Source organism: Ailuropoda melanoleuca, chromosome 13, assembly GCF_002007445.2.
Source record: "Ailuropoda melanoleuca isolate Jingjing chromosome 13, ASM200744v2, whole genome shotgun sequence".
NCBI lineage: Eukaryota > Metazoa > Chordata > Mammalia > Carnivora > Ursidae > Ailuropoda > Ailuropoda melanoleuca.
Genome location: NC_048230.1, coordinates 11,754,058 through 11,760,076, shown reverse-complemented (window position 1 = coordinate 11,760,076; position 6,019 = coordinate 11,754,058). Strand labels below are relative to the sequence as shown.

Sequence of the window (6,019 nt, the reverse complement as noted above, 5' to 3'; positions counted from 1 at the left end):
TCACCATACAGTACATCCCCAGATTCCGATGTAAAGTTTGATGCTTCATTAGTTGCGTATAACACCCAGTGCACCATGCAATACGTGCCCTCCCTACTACCCATCACCAGGCTATCCCCTTCCCCCACCCCCTCCCCTCTGAAGTCCTCAGTTTGCCTCTCACAGTCCATAGTTCTCTCATGTTTCATTCCCCCTTCTGATTACCCCCCTTTCTTTATCCCTTTCTTCCCCTACCGGTCATCCTCGTTCTTATGTTCCATAGNTTCTTATGTTCCATAGATGAGAGAAATCATATGATAATTGTCTTTCTCTGCTTGACTTATTTCACTTAGCATTATCTGCTCCAGTGCCCTCCATGTTGCAGCAAATGTTGAGAATTTGTTCTTTCTGATAGCTGAGTAATATTCCATTGTATATATGGACCACAGCTTCTTAATCCAGTCATCTGTTGAAGGGCATCTTGGCTCCTTCCACGATTTAGCTATTGTGGACAATGCTGCTATGAACATTGGGGTGCATATGGCCCTTCTCTTCACTACGTCTTTATATTTCAATAAAACTAACATTTGGGGGGGGAGGGAATTGACAAAAATCAAGGGCATAGGGTTATACATAGGATTGCTAGGTTTAGCAAATAAAAATAGAGTCCAGTCAAATTTGAATTTCAGTATAAACCTAAGTAGGCAATATCTGGACATATTTATACTAAAATTACCTGTTTTTACTTGAACTGACCATTAAATACGATCAGTTACTAGTATTAAATGGCTAGATTCTTTTGCCATTGAGATTAAACCTATAATCTTACCATTTTATAGGACTATTCCAATAAAAGTAACACTTATCTGATGTGCAAATATTTCCAAAGCAAGTTGACCATTTACTAAAATTAGCATGTTAAGTACTAAAATAACTTGTATCTGCTTGAGTAAGACATTATGGAACATTACAGAAGTATATCAACAAAATTGTAAGTTTTCACCATATATATATATGGTGAAATATATATTTCCTGTTGAAAGCTAGGAATATTTTTCTAACTACATATGTGCCTTATGAGGAAAATTACTGTCAGATGCAGCGGATATCCCAAGTCATAGATCACAAAACAATTTAAATCAACATAATTAGATCCACATACTTGAGTTTTTTTCCTTGCCTGATTAAAGTACCCTCAGAATTTTTGGAAGAATCCAGAATGACATGATTTTAAAGTACTCAAAGACAGTTAGATAGAGCATATGCCATATAGATTTCATAATCAGTGATAAATTTTTTATATTATTTCAAAGTAATTTTCAGTAGAAGCTTACAGAAATTAATTTTATGGTCATTACTTGAGTTTCCTTAGATCTTAATATTTGGGGTTTAGAAACTCCCAATACCCTAAATTACAGAGTGTGTCATCTCTATTTCCAGGTCAGATGTATAGGAAATTAAATGATAAATAATGCTAATGCAAATGAGTTACCAAAAATAGGTGTAAGGAAAAAAAAAGTATAAATATTTAAAATACTAAAAACTCTAGGAGATTATAGCTGAAGTAGGGCATACCAGTGACTGGTGAGGACAGAATAGGTATTATAAAAACAGGGTTAAGAAATAAAATGTGGGGCCACCAGGGTGTCACAGTCGGTTAAACGTTTGACTCTTAGTTTTGGCTCAGGTCATGATCTCAGGGTTATGAGATCCAGCCCCATGTCAGGCTCTGCTCTCAGCACAGAAACTGCTTGAGTTTCCCCCTCCCTCTCCCTCTGCTCCTCCCCAACCTCCCCCAACTCTCAAATAAATAAATAAATCTTAAAAAAAGAGAAAGAAAAGAAAAGAAAAGAAAGAAAGAAAAAGAAAGAAAATGTGCCAGCAGCACAGTGAAATATTGAATCTTCACCTAAAATGGTCATCTAATTGAAAACTTCCATACAAAAGAAAAAAAAACAAACTGTAACTAAAATAAGAATAAGCAAGTTTAGTTGTGCCACAAGGTAAGGACGTTGTAGAGAAAAACGGAGATATGTCAAAGGACATAGAAGTCAAGTTGATAGGTGCCACTGGCCAAATCTGGGATATTCTGAGCATTAAAATAAATAGTTATTGAATGAATACAACCTACTGAATAAAATAGGAATCTATTAACCAAATGATATATATAAATAAAAGAAGTGGTACAAATTTTGGGGGAAAAAAGGATATTTACATAATTTAAAATGACTTCTACCCAGGGCACAGAAAGAAAGCAGTAGAGCAAAAATGCCCCTCTCCTAAACTATCCTTAAAAGAGATAAATTTTCATACTTTAAAAGCTGCTACCTGAGAGTCCAGCTTCTAATCAGCATCCATCTAGATGCTGAGATCCACACATTAACAAAATGAAGGATAAAAATCACACGACCATCCCAAAAGCTATGCTTTAAAAAAGCATTTTAAAATATTCAACATCCATTCATGATTAAAACTCTCAACAAAATGAAATATAAAGGAAATGTACCTCAACATAATAAAGGCCATCTATGGTAAGCCCACACCTAACATCACACTCAACAGTGACGAGCTGAAAGCTTTTCCTTTAAGATCAAGAACAAAACAAGGATGCCCATTCCCACCATTTTTTCAAAAATGCTACTGGAAGTCCTAGTCAGAGAAATTAGGTGAGAAAAATAAACAAAGAAATCAGTCAATATTATATAAAACATCAACAAGAGAAAGAATAAAAACCATATGATCACATGTAACACTACATCAAAAACTAATGATGTACTGTATGGTGACTAACATAACATAATAAAAAAATTTTTAAAAACCATATGATCATTTCAATAGACAGAGAAAAAGCATTTGATAAAGTAAAACATCCATTCATGATAAAAACCCTTTACAAAGTAGGTTCAGAGGGAATACACCTCAGTATAATAAAGGACATGTATGGAAAACCCACAGCTAACATCATACTCAATGGGGAAAAACTAGAAGCTTTCCCCCTATGATCAGGAACAAGTTAAGGATGTCCACTCTCACCACTTTTATTCAACATGGTACTGGAAGTCCTAGCCACAGCAATCAGATATTTAAAAAGAATAAAAGGCATCCATATTGGTAAGGAAGAAATAAAACTTTCCAAATTTGAAGATGACATGGTCCTATATATAGAGAACCCAAAAGACACCACCAAAAAACTACTAGAATTAATAAATGAATTCAGTGAGGCCGCAGGATACAAAAATCAATGTACAGAAATCCATCGCATTTCTATTCACTAATAATGAAGCAAGAGAAAGAAAAATTAAGAAAGCAATACTGTTTACAATTGCAACAAAAATAATAAGATGCCTAAGAATAAACCTAACCAAGGAAGCGAAAGACCTGTACTCTGAAAACTATAAAACACCAATTAAAGAAACTGAAGACGACAAAAACAAATGGAAAGACATTCTAAGCTTATGGATTGGAAGAACAAATATTGTTAAAATGTGCATACTACCCAAAGTAATCTACACATTTAATGCAATCCCTATCAAAATACCAACAGCATTTTTCACAGAACTAAAACAAATAATCCTAAAATTTGTATGGAGCCACAAAAGATCCCAAATAGCCAAAATAATCTTAAAAAAAGAAAACAAAGCTGATGGTATTCACAATTCCAGATTTTAAGTTATACTACAAACCTATAGTAATCAAAACAGTATGATACTGGTACAAAAATGGACACATAGGTCAATGAAACAATAGAAAACCCAGATATGAACCCACAACTATATGGTTAATTAGTCTTTGGCAAAGCAGGAAAGAATATCCAATGGGAAAAGATAGTCTCTTCAACAAATGGTATTGGGAAAATGGACAGCAACATGCAAAAGAATGAAACTGAACCTCTTTCTTACACCATATACAAAAATAAACTCAAAATGGATTAAAGACCTAAATGTGAGACCTGAAACCATAAAAATCTGAGTGAGAGTATAAGCAATATTTTTCTAGTTATGTCTCCTGAGGCAAGGTATATGAAAGGAAAAATAAACTTTTGGAACTATATCAAAATAAGAATTCTGCACAGAAAAGGAAACAACAAAACTGAAAGGCAACATACTGAATAAGAGAAGATATTTACAAATGACAAATCTGATAAAAGGTTAGTATCCAGAATATACAAAGAATTTATAAAACTCAACATCCAAAAAAAAAGCCCCAAATAATGCAATTAATGTCAAATTCCTACAGGAGAACACAGGCAATAACCACTCTAACATGGGCTATAGCAATTTCTTACTAGATATGCCTCCTCAGGCAAGGGAAACAAAAGCAAAGATAAACTACTGAGATTTCATCAAGATAAAAAGCTTCTCGGTAATGGGTATTAAGGGGGGAACTTGTGTTGAGCACTGGTTGTTACATGTAAGTGATGAATCACTAAATTCTACTCCTGAAACCAATATTACACTATATGGTAACTAGAATTTAAACAAAAATTTGAAAAAAACATAATAATTTGGTAAAGTAAAAAAAAAAAAGATAAAAACCTTCTGCACAACAAAGGAAAGAATCAAGAAAACTAAAAGGCAACCTTTGGAAGGGGAGAATATATTTGCAAATGACATATATGATAAAGGATTAGTATCCAAAATCTATAAAGGACTTACAAAACTCAACACCCAAAAAAACAAATAATCCGGTTGAAAAATGGGCAGAAGGCATGAACAGACATTTTCCAAAGAAGACATACATGTGAAAAGATGCTCAACACCCCTCATCATCAGGGAAATACAAATCAAAACTATGATGAGATGCCAGCTCACACCTGTCAGAATGGCTAAAATTAACAACACAGGAAACAACAGGTGTTAGTGAGGACGCAGAGAAAGGGAACCCTCTTGCACTGCTGGTAGGAATGCAAACTGGTGCAGCCACTCTGAAAAACAGTACAGAGGTTCCTCAAAAAGTTAAAAATAGAACTAACCCTACAATCCAGCAATTATTGGGTATTTACTCAAAGATACAAAAATACTGATTCCAAGGGATACATGCACCCTGATGTTTACAGCAGCATTATCAACGATAGCCAAATTATGGAAAGAGCTCAAATGTCCATCGACTGATGAATGGATCAAGAAGATATGGTTTATATACACAATGGAATATTGCTCAGCCATAAAAAGAATGAAATCCTGCAATTTGCAATGAAGTGAATGGAGCTAGAGTATATTATGTTAAGTGAAATAAGTCAGTCAGAGAAAGATAAATACCATATGATTTCACTCATTTGTGGAATTTAAGAAACAAAACAATTGAACGTAGCGGGGGAAGAACAGAGAGGCAAACCAAGATACAGACTCTTAACTACAGAGAACAAACGGATGGTTACCAGAGGAGAGGTGGGGGGATGGGTTAAATGTGTGATGGGGATTAAAGAGGGTGCTCGTGATGAGTAAGTCATGAGTCACTAAATGCTACACCTGAAACTAATATTATACTGTATGCTAACTAAATGGAATTTAAATAAAAACTTTAAAAAAAAATCAGGTCACATTTTTAATGAAGAACTTCTCTCATTTTAGATTTGGCTGGCTGCATTCTCATGATATTGTCTATCTCTGTCTTTTATGTAAAGTACTAATTATATTTAGGGGCTGAATTAGATTCAGGTTTAATTTAGAGGACTGGGCAGAAATATTTCATAGATGATATTGTATACATCCTATTACATCAAATCAGGAAGTACATGATATCTGTTCCACTTTGGTAATGTTAAGACTCAACAGCTAAAACTAAATACAGATGATTATTGCCTAAATCCATTGATTCATTAGGGTCGCAACAATGGTGATTCTTAAAATTCTGACTTTTTTTTTTAATTGAGGTATAATTGACATACAACATTATATTAGTTTCAGGTGTACGACATAAAGATTCAATATGTGTATATAATGATCAACACACTAAATCTAAATTTGAACATTTTTATTTTTTTTTAATTTTATTTTATTATATTGTGTTAATCACCATACAGTACATCCCCAGATTCCGA

At 33.9% G+C, this 6,019-nt stretch overlaps 1 protein-coding gene across 1 annotated transcript in view; it reads right to left on the bottom strand.

The window, feature by feature from the left end:
* Positions 1–6,019, bottom strand: part of BCAS3 (BCAS3 microtubule associated cell migration factor) — a 621,209-nt gene that overhangs the window by 377,127 nt on the left and 238,063 nt on the right. The gene's annotated exons all lie outside the window — the stretch shown is intronic.